The sequence below is a fragment of the Heterocephalus glaber genome, unplaced genomic scaffold (assembly GCF_053883595.1).
Source record: "Heterocephalus glaber isolate CG9 unplaced genomic scaffold, H.glaber_assembly_v1.0 deba00000879, whole genome shotgun sequence".
NCBI lineage: Eukaryota > Metazoa > Chordata > Mammalia > Rodentia > Bathyergidae > Heterocephalus > Heterocephalus glaber.
In genome coordinates, this window is record NW_028258169.1 from 5,251 (window position 1) to 24,942 (window position 19,692).

Below are 19,692 nucleotides of genomic sequence, written 5' to 3' on the forward strand. Positions count from 1 at the left end.
TGACAGAGAATCCACCCGAGCCCCAGATCAGCTCAGGCCTCTGGAGAGTGCTCAGGGAAAGGGAGTAGGAGGGATGCCGGGGACAGCAGTCTGGGATGTGTCAGCTGTGGGCTTCCACGGCTATTATGAGTCGTGGTGCTTTACACATGGGTGTGCCTGGATCACTGGCATGTGACGTCTTGAACTCTTTCAGGAATACCTAGAAGGGGAGTAGATGGGTAGAACGTAATATCTAGTTGAAGTTTTTTGAGGACTCTCCACACTGCACGGCTTTCCATAGTGGTTGTACTAGTTTATATTTCCAACGACAATGCATGGAGGTTCCTTTTTCCTCACAACTTCGCCAACATTTGTTACTATTTGACTTCTTGATGACGACCATTTTTTATGGAGCAAGATATAATCTCAGTGGAACATTTTTTTCATGATTGCGAACCTTCCTCAGGGTGCAGCTCTGAATATCGCCACACGAGGGCGGTGCTGCACCGCGCCAGGGAAGGGCTTGTTTCCACTCAGGCTGTGAGGATCACAGTCCTCCACATTCAGAGCTCACGCAGGAGAGAACGCCGTGTTGTCATTTCTGGCTGATGGTTTGGGGACCCGGTGAGCAGGTACAGCATTGGAAATACGCGTCTGCAAAGCCCAGGTCACAGGGCCCAGACAGAGGGCAGGGCAGGGCAGACCCTAGGCACAGGGCGCGGTGGGGGAGCTGGGGTCTCTTCTCCCCACCCCCTCCAGGAAGCCAGGAGGCAGAGCAGAGGCTCCGCCTCTGTCTGCTGCTCCAGCCCCGCCTCTCCTGCCTCCTCCTGGCCCTCCCCGGAAGTCTCACCCAGGTCCAAGGTCTCCAGTCTGTCAGACAGGCCTGGAGACGCTGTTTGCCAGCACACAGGCCTGAGAAGAGGAATAAATGGTCACAGGTGGCTGCACGAAGGTACAGGTCGTGAGATTGTGCAGAGCTCGGCACGGGCACAGCATACACAGATACTGAAGTGGTGGCGGAATCAGCTCTGTGGTGGGTTCCCCCGGTGATTTCCTGATTCTCGGGACTGTGTAACTATGGCTATATGAGGTGGTGCCAATGTAGCCAGGCCTGGTGGTGCAGGCCTGTCATCCCAAGCAGGCTGGGAGGCTGAGGCAGGAGGGTTGCAAGTTGGAGCCCAAACCTTGGCAACTTAGTGAGAACCTGGCTCAAAATAAAAAAGGGTTAGAAATGTAGCTCGGGGTAAAGGCCTTGGTCTGAGGATCAATACAGCCCCTCCCCAAAAGATCAGAAGGTCGAGTATTCTTGTTTATGAGAACAAAAGGGCAGTTGTGGTGGGAGCCTCTTCAGGTGACGCCAAGAATCTTGGTTCTCATCGTTGACACCATGGGATAAAGGTGAGTGGATATCACTTCTAAAATTAGGTGACAAAGCAAGCCTGACTTGCTGTGTTTTTGAGCCAAGTAAGGTCCCGCCCTTCCCTTTTCCATCTGACAGCCAGGAGGGGGCGCTTTGCTTGACATCTGCAGCTGAGGCTGACCTGGATGCCCCACAGCTACTCCAGAAAGACATTTGCCTGGGCCACAGAAGGCTTGAATTTGCACCAGTTTAGACCAATCCTCAGACTTGAGTTTGGACCAATCAACAGTCTTGAATTTGAGCCAATTAGCAGCCTAGGATTCAGACCAATCATCAACCTCAAATTTGGACTGATGGCTGATTTACTGTTATTATTTGAGCGGCACTCTGGACCCAGTTATTTAGGTTGTTGTGTGAGAGCAAATTTTGTGGGGTTTGCTCTGGCGCATCCCAAACTGTGTCTAAACAAGGCGCTGCTGTGATGGTCCTGTAAACTTGTGATCTATTTTGTAGGTGGTGTGGCTTGGAAGATCCTCTAAACGTATTTGGAATTCTTAACCTGTGTAGTGTGGGCAGAGCCGGTTGCTTTGTGAACACTAGGGCTGTTAGCCCTGGAGGGTTGCAGAGAACCAGAGACCTGCACCTGGGTCAGTGGCATTGGGTGACATCCGGCAGTTGTCAGTGACATGGAGTAGGGATGGGGGAGTCCAGCAGAAGCTGGTCAGACCAGCCTTGGTCGCTGAGGAGCTCCCAGGAAAGTGTTGGAGCCCCAGGCCCATGACACTAAGGATTAAGGGTTTATAGGCACCCAGAGCTGTAACCCAAGAGCTGAAAGTCACTGGTGCTCAAAGCCTGGAGCCACTTTGCCCGTCCATCTGAATGGAACAAAAGAACCTTCAACTCCGGGCCAGCACTGCGTCCTTGTCCCTGCACGCCCACGGCACCCCTGAGCTGCAAAAGTTTGAAGGTGATTTGTTTTTCAGCTATCACAACCAATAAGTGTGATTATGTGAAAGAATTTCCAGGTGTTTCTGGGGATGGTTAAGAAATGATGACAGTGCTCCTTATATAGCAAACAGCAGCCTTGTGATTGGTCCAAATTCTAGGCTATTGATTGGTCCAAATTCTAGGTTGCTGATTGGTCCAAATTCTAGAAAGCTGGCGGTTTCTGGGGAGGGGCTGGAATAGTTATGGTGGTTACCTTAGTAACTGAGAATTGCGGAAGGCTCTTTACTGCATAGTCTGCAACCTTGAAGTGTTGACTCGGGAAGCACACTAGGTTTTCAATAACAAGGCAAACCCTGAGAAAAGAAAAATATTAGGTACCATGGAGCCAGTGAAAGGGGAACAAACAAGCCCAGCTGCCCCCCCCCACCTTCCCCAGGGACTGACCGGCCATGGTTGGATGAGAAATGAGTCCACAGAGCTCAACACACACAAGTGCACAGCTCTCCACCACACGCACCATGCACGCACACAACACACCATGCTGCACACATAGCACACACCACATGCTCAACAGACCACACGCTCCTCGCACCATCCACACACGAACCCCACACACCTTGCACACACACACCAGAATCCTGTTCCCCTCTTCTGTCTGCTTGCCTACTTCCGGGCCCCTCAGGAGAGCAGGACTGTTTGAGGCTGGGTCCCTGGAGAAGGTGACACCAGCGCCTGTCCCCTCTTTACCTGGTTAAGAAGAGTAGGACTTCCGGTGTGTGGAGTTGAAGGGGGCGAGGCCGGGAACCGAAGAGAAGGCGCTTTCCTCTGGGCTGGGTAAAGGGGGCGCCCCTCGGCTCCAGGAGGCCAGTGGGTAGGGAGAAGGCAGAGGAGGCTCATTCTTCTGCCCTCCCAGCACTCACTTGCCGCAGCTCCAGCAGGGGACAAGCTGAGGGGGTCGCAGCATCCGTTTTTACTGATGTCGCCAGCCTTAACTGACAGGGATAGAGGTGTCTTTTCTGTGGCATCATCGAGACCCCAGCAAATGAGTGTGCATTTGGCTTCTCCCATACTGGGGGACTTGGCAGCAGCCGATGGGGGCGCCCTCCGGGAGAGTTGAGCCCATGTCCCTTTTCAGCTCAGTCCTGGGTCTCGGTCCTCAGCAGCGCCCTCGATCGGGTCCCTGCTCTCCACCGTCAGCAGCGATTCCTACACCTTCCCGAGTGCAGCCCGGTCTCGGGGACTGGTTCCCTCCACTGTAGAGAGGCCCTCGGGGAAATCAGACGCGCTTCCCCCGCCCGGGTCTCCGCGGGGGTCCCTCTGCCCCACCAGCACTGTCCCTGTCATGACCACCAGGTGGCGCTCCCTAGGGACAGCACCTCCACCCCTCCTCTGGACCCCACCCGTGCGGTGTTTTAATGAATGCATTTTTGACAGCAGTTCAATTAGCCAAGACTCGCATCTGATTGATTTCCCCTCCTGAGGCTGGACTGTTACCACTTCTTGGAAAGACGCTGGCTTCTAATGTGCTGGGTCTTGTCTGGGGCCAGAGAGAAATAAATCCATCCAAAAACCAGGGAGAAGAGATCCCTCCACTTTGGTAAACTGCGCCTTTTATAGGTTACAGACCAAATGCTTCAACACAAAATTTTTTAAATGTATAGTATGAGGGATTGAACTCAGGACCTTCACGTTGAGCTACCCCCCTAGCCCTTTTTCTTTCTTTCTTTTCTTTTCTTTCTTTTTTTTGTTGTTGTCTTTTGGGGGGGGTGGTACCAGGGATCGAACTCGGGTCCTTGTGCTTGCACAGCAGCAGGCAGCGAAACTGCTGAGCTAAATCCCCGGCATATATATATATATATAGAGAGAGAGAGAGAGAGAGAGAGAGAGAGAGAGAGAGAGAGAGAGAGAGAGAGAGAGAGAGAGAGAGAGAGAGACAGAGACAGAGAGAGACAGAGACAGAGAGAGAGAAAGAGAGAGAGAGACAAAAGCTCGCTAAGTTTCTTAAATTGCCTAGGCTGGGCTCAAACTTGCAGTCCTCCTGCCTCAGTCCCCCAGAGTTGTGGGATGTCAGGCATGTACCATTGCATTTGTCCTAAACTTTAAAACAATTTCATTCAGTCTCTAGCTGCACAATGCCTAGTCATCTTGCAGAGAAAGGGGTGGGGAGAGTACTGTTGAAGGAGATGAATTAGATTCCGGATGAGAACGGCCAGGTATGAATTCCTCAGCAGGCAGCAGGACAGCTGGAGCCTCAGGCTGACAGAGCCCCGTGGCTCCCCAGGGGCTTGGCCCTGTCTTGAGGTCCTGAGTCCGGAGGATTAGTCCTTCCCTCTCTCTGGGCTGTTGACTGTTGTCCCTTTTGCTGGGCCACTGTGTTGTGGCTAGGAGAGGGGACAGAAAATCAACCTGAGACACGTGAATGGGACCAAGCAAGGAGACACCAGCCATACCGGTTTGGGTGGTGCACACCTGTAGTCCTAGCACTCTGAGAGGCTGAGGCAGGAGGATTGCAAGTTTGAGCCCAGCCTGTGGGTGCAATTTAGGGACTTAGTGAGACCCTACTGAAAATAAAAAATAAAAGGGCTGGGGATGTCACTCGGTGTGAAGGCCACCAGTACTGCCAAAAAAAAAAAAAAAAAAGACTGGCCAATAAATAATCCAATAGTGGTAGCTTTCAGGGGAGGTGACATTAAAAGAACAAGGACAAGCGACTACTCACAAAATGCAAGCATTCCTGGGGCCTGTTTTTTACTCAGAAGCCGAGAGACTTTGAGGCAGGCAAACGTGTGGACACTTAACCTCAGGAAGTCCTCACTTGATACTGAAGTTTCTGCCTTGTCATTTTTGGCTAAATAGACTAGACTAGTTTATTAGTCTTGGGGTGAGACTTAAGTCATTGCTATGACTGCAAAATGGCTTATTTGCTTTTGAAGCGAAACCTTGTTTTAATTACAAAAATAAATCAAGTTTGTACAAAATTCAAGTAAAACGTGCATAAAATTAAGAATTCTCTTTAGATTTCATAGCAGTGGTAACTACTAACTGCTTGATTTTTGCCCTTTCCAACACTTTGCTGTGCAAATATAAACATATCAAAATATCCAATAGTTAGTGGCTTTTTAATTTTATCCTGTTTTTGTACTAGGGATTGAACCCAAGGCCTTCACCCTGAACTACACCCCCAGCCCTTATTTTTATTTTGGGACAAGGTCTCACTAATTCACTTAGTTGCCCATGCTAGGCTCAAACTACAGTCCTCCTGGCTGAGCCTCCCAGTGTTGGAAATTACAGATATGTGCCAGTGTGCCTTGTAGTTCCTAACTTTCTTTTTTTTTTCTTTTTTGGTACCGGGAATCGAACTTGGGATCTTGCACTTGTGAGGCAGGTTGCAGAACCGCTGAGCTAAATCCCCGGCCAAATGGTTGTGCTTTTTTAAAAAAATTTTTTATTAGTTCCTAACTTTTTAAAACCAAAGAGAGCAAGAATAGTTGCACAGGGCCAGGGATTTAGCTCAGTGGTTCCGCCACCTGGCTCGCAAGCACAGGTTCCAGAGTTCGATCCCCAGTAACAAACAAACAAAAAGAATAGTTGCACACCTGGATTTGCACTACTTGACTGTATGGTTCACATTCCTGTATGTGCATGTATCATAATTTTTAACCACCTTCCAAGTGTTATTCATTTAATTTATATTCTGCTACTATAAAATATACTGTTGGTATGTATACCTTAGTCTATGTGTATTTTTGTATAGTCTGTATTATAATTTATAATGCCAGTGACATACACTAGATAGCTAGGCCTTGGCTTCCTCTTTGTGTGTTTTGGTGACTAAATTCCTAAAGTAGAATTGTTACGCAAAAGGAATTCGTGCTGCAATTCTGGCTGACATGCAGATTGAAGTTTTTAACCACTGCACACGCCCAACGAGACTGTTTAAGAATGATCGTTTCCCTTGTGTCCTATGCAATACTGGATATAATTCATTTAGATTTTTCTCAGTACTTTAAGTGAAAAATGGCCTTTCATTATTATTCCGGTTTGCACTTTACTAGCGGAGGCACTCATACTTTCCTATTATTATTAGTTTACTTTGTGTCTCTCTTATTTATTATGCCTGTGATATGCCTTTCTCATCTTCCTACTTGATTATCTTCTCTTTCTGGTTTGTGCCTTTAAGAAATTTCCTCCGTTGGTGCCAGGGATTTAGCTCAGTGGTTCCGCCGCCTGCCTTGCAAGCAGAAGGACCAGAGTTTGATCCCCGGTACCAAAAAAAAAAAAGAAAGAAAGAAAAGAAATTTCCTCCACACAGAATTTTTTAAAATATTCTTTCTTGCTGCATGTGGTGGTGCACACCTATAATCCCATTACTCAGGAGGCTGAGGCAGGAGGATCACCATGAGTTCGAGACCAGCCTGGGCTGCATAGGAAGACCCTGTCTCAAAAAGCAAAAAACCAACAAGTACCCAATGATAAATGTAAACGTATTGTATACCTAAAATGTACCAATAAAAGAATTTAAGGGGGGAAAAAACTAGAAATTACCAGATCCTTTTCACAGCCGGAGCCCTGATGTATTTAAAACGTATTCCTGTTTCCTGATGTAAAACAGAGACTGCAGCAGAGGTGGAGCGGACGGGCCTCCTGTGCTGAGACCTGGAGGGCTCAGCCCCCAGGAGCACCCTCTGGCCAGGGACCACCCAGTGCCAGGGACAGGTGATGCAGCTCCCTTGACTGCCAACAGCACACTTGGGGTGTGGCCCGCCTCACCACTGCGGCCGGACAGCAGGGCTCCCTTCCCGGCCTCACTTCCTTCTCCTGCACTGATCTTCACCCGGGAGAGCAGCTTCTCGTGCATCCTTCCTGGATCTGCCTGTGAGGAACCCAGCAAGAGAACTCGCTCTTCCGAGTGCATTGAGAAGGCCCCATCCTGTGCGGAACAACCCACATCCCCACTGACGTCTTCACTTCAGGCACCTTGTTAGTCTCTGTGTCCCTTTACTGCTGCCTCCAACTCCAATGTCTGCATCTCCATCCCTGACACACCGCCTGGCACATAATAAGCACTCAAGAAATTGCTGCTAGCCAGGCATGGTGGCACACACGTGTAATCCCAGCACCCTGGGAGGCTGAGGCTGGAGAACCGCAAGTTTGAGCCCAACCTGAGCAACTTAGCAATGTAGGGAAACCCTGTCTCAAATTTTAAAAATAAAACAAGGGCTGAGGATGCAGCTCAGTGCAAAAGCCCTGAGTTTAATGTCCAGGGCCATAGAGCCAGTCACTGAGTCATTTTAATTCCTGTGGCATTTATTACCTTTTGAAGTCTGGAAGAGCCAGTTTCTCTTCATTCTCCCTTTATCAAACATTTCTGGACTATGCTTGTGTATTTGCTCTTTTTTCATGTGGACCTGAAAATCAAAGGATAAATTCCTTTGCCAAATCTGATTAAGGCTTTAATTGAAATTACAGTTTATAGATTAACGAGAGGCATCCACATGGTTCCAACACTGAGTCTGTCGATAGAGGAGCAGACATCTCTCCCTTTATTCTGCTCTTTGCGGAGCGATATGTTTGTCATTATTATGCCTTCCTGATGGATGGACTTTTTCACTGTTACAAAATATCCTTCTTTGTCTTCAGTAATCATTTTTGTCTCAAAGTGTATTTTGTCTGACTCCAGCCCTCTTTTGGTTACATTTCATGGTCTGTCATTTGCATCTCCCCCCTTCATCTCTTCTTCTGGCTCTTCTACGGTGTGGTGTATCTCTTGTAGACAGCACATTGTTAGAGTTTTTTTCCTTTGTTTTGTTTTGTTTGTCTATTCTGTCAGTTGCTGTCTTTTTAAAATTTGTTTTTTAATGATACAGATGACGATCTCCTAGGCTGCTAGGGACAGAGAGGAGGTGACATCAGCAGAGCCCAGGGGCTGGGGTCATGGGGCACAAGCTGGCTGTGGCAGCCCTGCCCAGCTGAAGCTGGGGCCTGGGGACCTGCAGCAGCTGCCACAAGGCTGTGCCCAAGGCACAGCGCCCAGGAGGAAATGCGGCTCCACCTCCCACCCTGCCTCGTTCCTCCCGAAGCCTTGGCCCGGTGGAACCCAGACCCCAGAGGACAAGTGGATCTCTGGAGGGGACAAGGGACAGCGGGCCCAGGCAGGAGCCACTAGAGAGGGGTCTTAGGTCTCAGAGGGGAAACTGAGCCTTGCTCTGCTGCCCAGCATCAGGAATGGAACTCGGGTCCCACTCCTGTACCCGAGAGAATGGCCACTGGGCAGCCCCCTCCTGTGTGCCTTTGGTGTGGGCTGAGCAGCTGTCTCCCCCGCAGCCCGGGGTCCGCTGCATTTGTGGTCACCATGCGCTCTGACTTGGTTCCTCTGGAAGAAGCCCGAGCTGGCCAGTTTTAGGAAGTAGAAAGCAGGGGTGGGAAGGCTGCCGCAGTCTCTGGTGACACCGTCTCTGGCTGTCAGGGCTCAGCACAGGTGATATCCCCAAAGCCGCTGAGTGCATTGATGACAGCTCCATCCATGGGGGCTGCTGGAAGAGTGGCCCTCTGTCGAGACGACTCACTCCCCAGAGAATTTGCTCAGGAAAGGAGCGTGTGTCCCATGAGCCCTGTTTGATCTGCTGTGTGACCTTTCCTAGCTGCCCGGGCACCGCTGGCCACCACCCAGTGGTGTTGATCAGCATCAGGGAAGCGCCGGAGTAGAGTCTGAGTCACGGGTTGGTTCTCACCCGCTGGAGCCCATTGTCCTCAGGACGCAGTGACCTTTAAACTTCCAGCTCTGGGATTTAATGACAACTGCTTGCCACCTGCTGTCCTACCTGGGTCTACACTGTCAGCTCTGTCCTCAGGCCCTTGTGTCAGTATTCAGCACGACAGTGAGTCAGGGACTACACACTCCGGGCTGTGTGGTCAACTTGAACTCAGACACAAGGGCATGTAACACTTTGCCAGGGTTCCTGGGGTTGACCAACTTTGAAAACATCTAGCCAGACGTGGCGGCGAATGCCTGTAATCCCAGCATTTAAGAGGCCGAGGCAGGAGTATTGCCAGGAGTTCAAGGCCAGCCTGGAGTACATTGAGACCCTATCTCAAAAACAAAGCAAAACAGGGCTGGGGATTTAGCTCAGTGGTGCTGCCACCTGCCTCCATCCCCGGTACCAAAAAAAAAAAGCAAAACAAAAAATACATAGAAACAAAAATAAAACTCTAAGATGGCTCTGATAACTCCCAGGACCTTGCATGAGTCTGTTTTTTGTTCTTAGCCAGGTTATTTATTCTCCCACAACACAGGACAGAGGTAGAAATTCTGAATGCGCTCTTTGAAATACATTCTTTTGAGCAGATTTTTGTCTAGGAATGCCAAGATATTTTACAACCGAGACCCTAATCCAAAAGTCTGGATAGGAACTTGGGGTTTGGCTGTGATTTTGCCCATAGTTTGCTTTTTACTACCTGTTCCCACTCCAAAGCCAAGATTCAGTAAGAGGATTGTGAAAAAAAGAAGTGATCCATTAATGCATAGAGGGAGCTTTAAAAATACAATTGTGTAGGCCGGGGATTTAGCCCAGTGGCACCGTGCCTGCCTTGAAAGTGCAAGGTCATGAGTTCGATCCCCAGTACTGGAAAAAAAAAAGGAAACTAGAACTGTTTTGCTGTTACTCGCAGCTGTTGTTACTCGCAGCCTGGTCAGTGCCGGTCAAATGCTAGTTATTCAGACAGCCAAGTTCAATTCCCAAATCACCAGAAATTCCCCACTCAGCAGGAATGCTCTTTGTGTCTAGGCTATTTGTTAACTGTTGAAGAACAATATTCTAAGTCTTCTTATGTGGTGGCATAGGCCATTTGTGGTGGGCATCATGTGGTTAAAAGCAAAACACAAAGAGTGCGTTTTCCAGCCTCCCAAACAGGAGGTGTGGGACACACCACAGACAGTGAGGGGCTGGGAAATCCTCACCCCATAGATGCTGTTGGGGGTCCAATCCCTCTTCTGTGATGACAGCAAGTGCCTAAAGCTGTGGCTGGGGAGGAGCCTGGGGACCGAGGAGCCACAGGAGCTGGGTGTGGGTTCTGGGAGACTGCGGACCAGAAAGGAGGCTGTGCACCACCGGGAAGCCTGCCTCAAGAAGCCTGCAGCCTCCGTTATAGGTAGTGCATTACGCGTTTGCACATCTCACACGTAATCCATACCTGAGTAGCGTCCTCGCAAGTGATGCATTGCATGTAGAATCGGACAGTGTGTGTGATACTTCCATGTGCACACACGTGCATAACACATCTATTCTGTGTGACACACACACCGATGTGCATGCAGTATCTGTTGTAGGCACACATTCGTCACGTGAGAGAGAATTCTGTGTACATGGAAGGCACACACTGCGTGTCGCACACACAGACCCCCCATCCAGAGTCTCCCGGGGGAGTTTACCCTGGGTCCAGAGCTGATAGGAGCCCGTGGGAGGGTGGGCAGAAGAGTTCCACCATGAGGCAGGCCGGGGTTAAACAGATCCCACAATCCCATGGTGCCTTGAGGAGCCCCGGACTGGGTTGCCCCTCCGGCTCATCTGGCCTCAAAAACAGGAGAGCAAGTGGGGGCCCTTCATTCACCAAACGCTGGCTGTGGGCTGCTCTTGGGGAGCAGGTCCTTGGGCAAGAGGGTGCAGCCAAGAGCCACTGGTCACCACGGGGGCCAGCAGCTGGGGAGTTGGGGGCATCTCAGCCCAGAATGGAGGTGTCTGCAGTCGTTTGGGCTCTGCATGTCTTTTCATAGAGTGAATACATAGATTCAAGAATTCATGTGGAAGCTGGGCATGGTGGCACACATCTGTATTCCCAGAACTCAGGAGGCTGAGGCAGGAGGGTCACGAGGTCGAGGCCAGCTGGGGCTGCATAGCAAGTTCAGTGCTGGCATGGACTACAGAGAGAGGCTCTGTCACAAAAATAATAATAATGCAACCCAATTTTGAAACTGGGAAAAGTTTGGAACAGGCATTTCACCAAAGAAGATCCACGGAGAGCAGGTAAGTACTTGGAAAATCATTCCTCGCGTGAGTATTCATGAAAAAGGCATAATCGGGGGCCGGGGATTTAGCTCAGTGGTTCCAGCTCTGCCTTGCAAGTGCAAGGTCCCAAGTTCGATCCCTGGTACCAACAAAAAAGGCATAATTGTCTGTCCAGAACAAGGACCTGGACAGAAATGCTCACTGGAACTCTATTTACAGGAGTCAAAACTTGGAAACCCCAAGAGATGGATGGAGGGAGAAGGATGAAAAAAGAATTAAGACACACGTACCAAGCCCCCATGGGGAATGTGATCATTAGGCGCTGCAACCATGGATTCATGAAAATCACAATGAAAACAACCTTGGAAACTACCCACAGGTTCATCACTAGATGGGTGAATAGACAAATTGTGATCCATTCATACGGAGAATACTGTTCAAAGGAATGAAGTACAGGAACACATGGTGACATGTGTGACTCTGAAAATAGCTATTTAGGGTGTGAAATGCAGGACCCACCATCAACGCCATCTCTACACTCACCGTTTTAGGGCTAGGGGCTGATTTAGAGCGACAGAAAGTAGAATAGTGGTCACTTGAGGATGGGGAACAGGATGGGGGAGTATGTTCATCATCTTTATTCATGACGAGTTTGTGGATACATGGGTTTGCCAGAATTTATAAAAGCATGTATACCTTTTTAAAAATTTTTTTTGTCCCAGGGATCAACCTTGCCCTTGTGAGGCAGGCACAGGAGCACCACTGAGCTAAAGGCTGGGCCCAAAAGCCTATATAAAACTGCTGTTTTAAAAAGGAAAAGGAAGCCAGGTGTGGTGGCGCATACCTAACCCCAGCACTCAGAGGGCTGAGGCAGGAGGATCACTGTGAGTTCAAGGCCAACCTGGGCTACAGAGCGAGACCCTGTCTCAAAATAACAAAAACCAAAAATAAAACCACAAAAGTTTATCGTCCCTTCCAGATCTGGATGCTAAAGCCCAAGATCAAAGTGTCGCAGCTTGGTTGGTCCTGAGACAGAGGGAGAATCGGGTACAGCTTCTGTCCTCGGCTGGCAACAGCCATCTTCCCCATGTCTTCCTCCTGCACCAGTTGCCTCTGTATCCAGATTTCTCTTCTTTTATGATGAAAAAACTGTCCTCGATTGCAGCAGCTTTTAAACTAACCTGAAATTGAAAAAGCATCAACCCCCCCACTTTTTTTTGTTTGTTTTTTAGGAAAAGGTCTCACTATGTAGCCCAGACTGACCTTGAACTTTCAGGCAATCCTCCTGCCTCAGCCTCCCAAGTATTGGGATTCCAGATAAGGATCACCACACCCAGCTTCTCTTCCAAGTATTTTTGGCCAGAAGAAAGAAGACTGGTTTTGAGCAAGTGCTTGGTGGCTCGCACCAGTCAGCCCCCAGCCATGACCCGCCTCCAGGTGCCCCCGGGGCTTCTGGATGCAGAGCAGCAGGGCCTCCCTTCTCAGGGCCTTCACAGTCTGGTGGAGCTGGACAACAGAACAAGGAAAACAGAGCAGGAAGTGATCAGGCAGGAGCTGGCAAGGGGAAGCCAGGCTGAGGACCAGTGGTGGGGCCTTGGGACCTCAATGCCAGTATGGGCCGGGGTAGAAGGTTGGGGTCCCGGAACCACTGATGCTCTCAGGAAGGTCCTGGGGGCCCAGGGCTCCAACTCAGCTTCCATCCTGCCATTCTCTGGTCTTCTCCTTCCCTCGCCCCATTAGACTGGTTTGTCCTTTAGAGTCTGGTTTGGAAGTCACCTTCCCCGGGTCTTTCCTCCACCTGTCACCCCAGCGCCACCAGAGCAAAGACTGTGCCCACGCTGTTGGCCTGGGGTGAGTTCAGTGCCTGGATCTCGCAGGCTCACCCAGGTATGTGTTGAGTGGCTGAGTGAGCGGGCGGGGGGTCGGGGCGAGGGTCTCACCGAGCAGAGGAGGAGACCAGTGGTGAGCAAGGGAGTGGACTTTGTGGCCGGGCTGGCCTAGAAGTACAGGGGATGGGAGGAGGAGGGCTGTTCCGGCTGGCGTCAGGGCCGGGGGCCCCGAGGGGACGTGTCGCTGTCTAAGGACAGCACAGACCTCGAGCTTGTTCTGTGACAGATGCAGGGCCAGTGTTGTCCCTGGGCGACTTTGCTTCACTGTCTCAACCACCCTGAGATCAATGAGATGGAAGCACAGAGAACCCAGGCATGGTGGCACAGGCACTCAGGAGGCTGAGGCAGGAGGATTGCAGCAAGTTCAATGCCAGCCTGAACTACAAAGCGAGACCCTGTCTCAAAAACAAAACAAAAACAAAAAAAGCAGAGACGCGAAACCACCAGCCTGATCCCTGGATAAGCAGCAGCTGCCACTCAAGCCCGCCTTGGGATGGCGAGTGTGAGCAGGTGGGGGTTGGGTACACAGGCAGCAGGGAGAAGGGGCATGTGCTCCAGGCAGGTTTGGGGCTCGTGGGGCGAAGGTGTCATGGTCCAGGGCCCTGACTGTCTTGCTCCTGTCTGTCCTCTCTTCCCATGGGCGATGGGTGTCCCTGCCTGATGGTGACCACTTGGGATTGAGGGGAGCATTGTCCCCAAAGGGGCAGTAGTGGCCTGACTTCAGGGCAACTTGCGCCCGTGGGGTGAGCCAGGCTGCAACTCACCCTGGGTCCCACAGAGGGGACAGCAGAGAGCAGGAAGGTCCCAGACTGAGCTGCCTTTGTCCCTGCAGTGACTCCTGAGCACCCTTTAACGGAGAGGGAAACAGGTTCCTGAGCAGCCATCGGACCATGCAGTCTAGGCCAACAACGCAAACCCACCGAGGGTCCCTCAGGGCTCAGGGGACTTTGTCCCGGGCCTGGGCCCTTGGGAGGGACGGGCCACCGAGGCAGGAAGGGGAAGTCTACAGTCTTCCGGGGTTCCATGTGTGTCCTTCTGGTCTCTAGCTCTTCAGGGTAAATCCCCCACCCCCAGCTGAAGCATGAAGGGACAGCAGGAAGAAGGGGGCACTCATGTGGCACCAACTCTGCCTGACCCTATTCCGTGGGTGGCAATTTCTCCCACTCCCTTAGATTTCCAAATGGAGAACTGAGGCACAGAGACAGTAAGCAACCTGCCTGAGGTCACACAGCCAGTAAAGGGCACAGGTGGGCTGCAAACCAGGCATCCTGGGTACAGAGTCTGGGCTCCTGCTGGCAGAAAGAGCACTTAGGAGAGGCAGGAAACCCAGGTTGGGGTCCAAGCTCCACCCTTTACAGTCTGTGCCCTTGAACAAGTTGTTTAACCCCTCCCTTTTGTTTTTGGCTTTCTTCTTTTTTTAGACAGGTCTTACACTGTAGTCCAAGTTGGCCTTGATCTCACTATGTGGCCCAGGCTGGCCTTGAACTCACAGTGATCTTCCTGCCTCAGCTTCCTGAGTGCTTGAATTATAAGTGTGCCGCGCCACCCCCTGGCTTCCCTGGCCCAGCTTCGCATCCTGGGAACCCATGAATTTTCGGGAAGCATGGCTGGGTTGCATCAACCCTGGGTCACTCCTCTAAGTCCTTTCAAGTTGGGGAATCCCAAGAGGAACTGACAAGAAAATCACAGCAAAGAAAGGCGCTGGAAGTGGCCCCTGCCACGGGCCCCTGCTTGCAGTGTGGAAGTTGCTCGGGGCTGCCAGAAGTCCTGATGATGTCAACTCTGGCTTTGACAGGAAGAAAAGAATTTTGGAGAATCTGAGGGTGCCTGAAAATGGCTCAGCCAGGTGAAGTTGGTGACTAATCCACTTCCGCCCGCTGCTGCCCCCACCCAGCCCTCCAGTCCTGGACTGGGTCCTCAGCACCGCCAGGGGTTGTTTGTGGGGGACATGAAGGAGCCCCACCCTGCTCACAGATGTGTGGCGACTGCAGGAAAGCCAGGGCTCAGGACAGCTTGGAGCTCCTGTCCAAGGCCCACAGCCTCCCTTTCATCCTGCTCCGTCAGCGCTGCCGGACTCCAGCTCAGCTCCCCAATTTTGCTGTGGGTACCCTAAGATTCGACAACCCGCTGGCATGACTGACCTGCTTCTTGATGCTTAGACTTTCTAGATGGTAAGCCAGCCAATTCCACCCCCATGCGGGGTGCTGAGCCCACAAGCTCTGCCCTGAGCTACGTCCCCTTTGTGTTAGTTTGTTTTTGGAGGAAGGGCCTTACCACTTGGGAAGTTGCCCAGTCTAAACTCAAACTTGGAATCCTCTCACCCCAGGCTCCCAGGATGACAGGTGTGCACTGCCATGGCTGGTTTAGAGCTGAGTTTTTAATCTCAGACTGTAACCGGTCCTGACTAACACAGAGATAGCTTGCAGAGAGTATTGCCTCCCAAGCTGTGTAGTTTGAACATGCACCTAGAAAGGAGGAGGAGAGAGTCCCAGAAAATGTTTTGAGTAGGCAGAAGCATCCTCATATGCATTCGATCAGCAAACACATCTGCAGAGCATTTATGTGCCCACCGCTGGACCATGGGTCCCCTGGTCAGTGTCATAAGGTTGGCCATACCCTGGAGAAATTCACTAATTTCACTCAGTATAAAAACAATTAATGGAGGGGGCCAGTACTTGGAATTAGAGCGCTGAACTACATCTCCAGCCCTGTCTGTTCTTTCTATTATTTCTGCCTATTATATTAATCTATCATCTATCTATTGTCTATAGTCACCTATCTTCTATCTTTTATCTATCATCTATCTTTTTTTTAATCCATCTATCTATCTTGAGGCAGGGTCTCAATAAATTTCCCAGGCTGGACTTCAACTTGCGATCCCCCTGCCTCAGACTCCTGAGGCTGGGATTCCTCGGATGCGTGTGCCACCCTTCCCTATGGTAATTAATTTACCCTCTGATTGTGTACAAGGCACTGTGTTCACTCCTCATCCACCTAGATTGCTTAGCCCAAGACAGTGTTGAGTCCCCCATGGAAGGCAGAACTGGCTGTTCCTGTGTGCAGAGTTCTAGAAAGGTTGGCAGAGGTGGCCATGCCTTTCAGGGTGGCTTCCAGAGCCCACTGTGAGGCTTCGGGTGACAGGCAGGGCAGGGGCGCGCTAGGGACTTCCCTGCAGGAAGGGAAGGTGGAGGTGAGCAGGCTGGTGAAGAACCTCCAGCCACCTAAGCTCTGAGGCACCAGGAGGTGTGGTGCATGTGGCTGGCTGGGGTGGGGGCATGTCACCTCACCTTTCTGAAGCTCAGAGGTAACATGAATGACCTCTTTGCTTTAGCTGCCTCCCAGGAGACTGACGAGATGCTGGGACCCCTGCCGCCCTTTACAGGTTGGTCATTAGTTCCATCCTGAAGACTGCTAAGCTGTAGGAGAGCAGTTAAAAGAGGCTTTGAGGATATAAGGAATAGTGACTCTATTTTTTTTTTTGAGACAGGGTCTCACTATGCAGTCCAGGCTGGCCTCAGACTCGAGACAATCCTCCTGGTTCAGCCTCTCGAGGGCTGGGGTGACAGGTGTGCACCACCAGGCCTGGCAGGAATAGTAACTGTAGACTAGGATGTCAGGGTTATTAAATGCTCCCTGAGGAACTATAGCAACCATCAGAATCAGGGCCTAAATGATGGAAATGATGGCTCAGGGCTCGGTTGGTCCCATGATCCCTGCTCTAGGATCAAGCTGAGCACACGTTTCCTTCCAGCCACTGCCCTCTCACTCAGGATGGACAAGGCAACCTCCTCTGTCACAGGAGCAGAAGTCAGTTGCCTCGCCTGGAAATCGCCTCCTGGGTGACAGACGGAAGCCATTATCGAGTCCCTGGCCAAGACCTTGGCAGGTTTAATGCGGCCCACCTGGCAGGTTCCCACCTGCCCCACTGGGGTCCTGAGTCCGGGACTGGCCTGCCCCACACACCTGAGCTCCATGGGCCCAGAACAGCTCTGTTCTCTAGTTTGCAGCTTTTGATAAGTCATCTGGGCTTGAGGAGGAATAACTCAAACCCAGAGTTTTAACAGCAGGGATGAGAAAAGTGCCCTGTGACGCCCAGCAAGGCCTGGGTTGGGACACTCATGACAGTGATCGGGTCCTCTGAGATCCGGAGCCCTGAGCTCAGAAGCACAGTTGTTTCTAGCCACAGTTGTTCCCAAATGAACCTCTCAGCTTCCACAGATGTATTCTTTCCTAGATGTCGTGGTGTGGCCAGGAAAGAGGGATAGCCAGGTTGAAGGCCATGTCCAGTCCTGGTGGCTTCCTGGGAGAAGTGGTGGCTCAGTGACTGGATCCTCACCTGTGGCCAGGTGAATGTGACAGGTGACCGGTGAGGAGGACCCCGGAGTGCCTTCCTCAAGGGTGGGTTGCTCCAGACCAGGGAAAGCTAGCATTACCCTGGTTGAAGCCAGGTGTGGTGGAGCACGCCTGTAATCCTAACAGTCAGAAGGCTGAGGCAGGAGAATCTCCAAGAGTTTGAGACTAGTCTGGGCCACATAGTGAGTTCAAGGCTACCCTGAACTATATATAGCAGGCCCCTGTCTCAAAAAACTAAACTGACCAAAAAAAAAAAAAAAAAAAACTACTGCTTCCAAGAAGCTATTTAGCATGAAGGGATAACCATCAGGATACACCTGATGATTATCCACATACTAAACTCTGTTCAGCTTCCCCTGGGGTGGTGTTCCCTGGGACTCCACCCAAGCAAAGCACATTATCTCCTGCCTCTGCTTAGTCACAACCTCTTCCGCCTGCCAGGAACCCTCAGATTCTGAGAGCCAAGGGGCTCAGCCTCTTGGCTGTAGCACTGCAGCTTCTCTCTGGTCCCCAGCAGGGAGCACGTTCTGCAAGGAGTGCCCTTTGCTCCCAGAGCAGGCTGGACTGCTATGTCACATCACAGGCAGGGCACAAAGGTGGCATTGATCAGCTGGCAGTCTTGCCGGCAAATCGCTTGGTCATTGCTTCGCTGTGCCCTCCAGCTAAGTCCTCAGACTGACCCAGTGTGCCCAACCAGCCGTTTCCACAGGGCTGGGCCAGCTGGGGACCTTCCTGCCACCCTCAGGATTCTGCCCAGGACAGGGTGCAGGGCAGGACCCTGCTGGGCCGTGGGAGCCCTAGGGAAAATTTGAACAGGGCCTGAGCAAACTGCAGAGCTCCTTTCTTGGCATCTGTAAGCTAGACTCACCAAAATGCAAGGCAGGTTGGCCAGGGAGGTCAGTGCTGGCTGCAAACCAAACCCAGTGGCAGAGTCCAGGAGAGGAAGGACAGGAACGTGGGAGCCAGTGCAACCAGGGCTCAGCCATTTTTAAAATGCCAACAGGAAAAGGAAGCTTTGGAGGACAAGGGCCTGGCCCCACATCCCAAGTGGGTGCACAACCCGAACAGCTCACAGAAGGCTCCTCCGAACCACTGCAGAAGGCCTTGGAAAGCAGCTCAGAAACTCTGCACACGTGGCCTTGCAGACATGGGGAATTCCACAGAGCTGAGAAAATGAGGTCTCTGCAAAGCTGTGGCTCCCATGACTAAGGGCTCTTACTTCCGCTCCAAGGCAGGAAATATCGCCAGCTCCAATCCAGCCAACCTACCCCTCCCTGGTGATAGCACTTTCAGAATGAGTACGGGCACTTTCAGATCCCTCGGGAACAGTTTTCTCATGAATTGTCATTTTGTAAGTGGTTGCTCGGGGACTGGGAGGGGATTGCTCCCTAACAAACTCACTAGCGCTAGGATTGGCCCACAAGTGCAGACACTTGTACAAATGAGCTTTGGTTTTGAGCTTCTCCTCCTTTATGCATGGCTGCGATCCACAATGCCCCCTAGGAGGCTTATTGTGTTGATGGCTTGGCTGCCAGCTCTTGGGCATTTGGGAAATGACCAGGCTCTAACTTCCCCAGTGGTGTAATACATGGAGAGTTCATAGGTCAAAGGGGACATTATGAGATGGGGGCTGACTAGATGAAGTAGGTCCCTGGGCGTGTGGCAGTTTGTCCCCAGTCTTTTCCTCTCTGGTTGTTTTCCTCTCTCTCTGCTTCCAGGCTGCCATGAGGTGAGCACCTTCCTTCCACCACACCCTTCCGCCATGATGTTTTGTCTCAGCACAGGCCTAAAGCAACCCTGCTGACCATGGATTGAACCTCTGCAAACAAGAGTCAAAATAAATCTTCCTTGGGCCGGGATTTAGCTCAGTGTTTCCGTCGCCTGCCTCGCAAGCGCAAGGACCAGAGTTCGATCCCCAGTACTGAAAAAAAATAAAATAAAATAAATCTTCCTCCTTTGAGTTGGTTTATGTCAGATATTTTGTCACAGTGACAGGACGTTGATGAATGCATCCTCTAAAATGCCAGATAAAGCTTCACAGACTTGCTTTATCTAAAATCTCCTCCAACATAATTGGAAACAGAGACTTCCAGGCCCCTTCAAAGAAGATGGATTCTGTAGGTCCATCTAGAAGGGCTTTCTGGAATTGGAGTGTAAAAAG

General features: G+C 51.1%; 1 long non-coding RNA gene across 12 annotated transcripts; it reads left to right on the forward strand.

Moving 5' to 3' along the window:
- Positions 1-523: 523 nt before the first annotated feature.
- On the forward strand, positions 524-19,491 carry LOC147828909 (uncharacterized). 12 transcript variants are annotated; one of them, XR_015449984.1, is made up of 8 exons: positions 847-1,012; positions 1,267-2,306; positions 11,124-13,688; positions 14,600-15,349; positions 16,510-16,560; positions 16,930-17,064; positions 17,413-17,524; positions 18,535-19,491. It is a non-coding gene; the product is annotated as an uncharacterized LOC147828909 (long non-coding RNA). The 12 variants fall into 12 exon arrangements; XR_015449990.1 differs by lacking the exon at positions 16,930-17,064 and having other exon boundaries at positions 18,535-18,882; positions 19,250-19,491; XR_015449986.1 differs by lacking the exon at positions 16,930-17,064 and having other exon boundaries at positions 11,124-11,307; positions 11,509-13,688.
- The last annotated feature ends 201 nt before the right edge of the window (positions 19,492-19,692 follow it).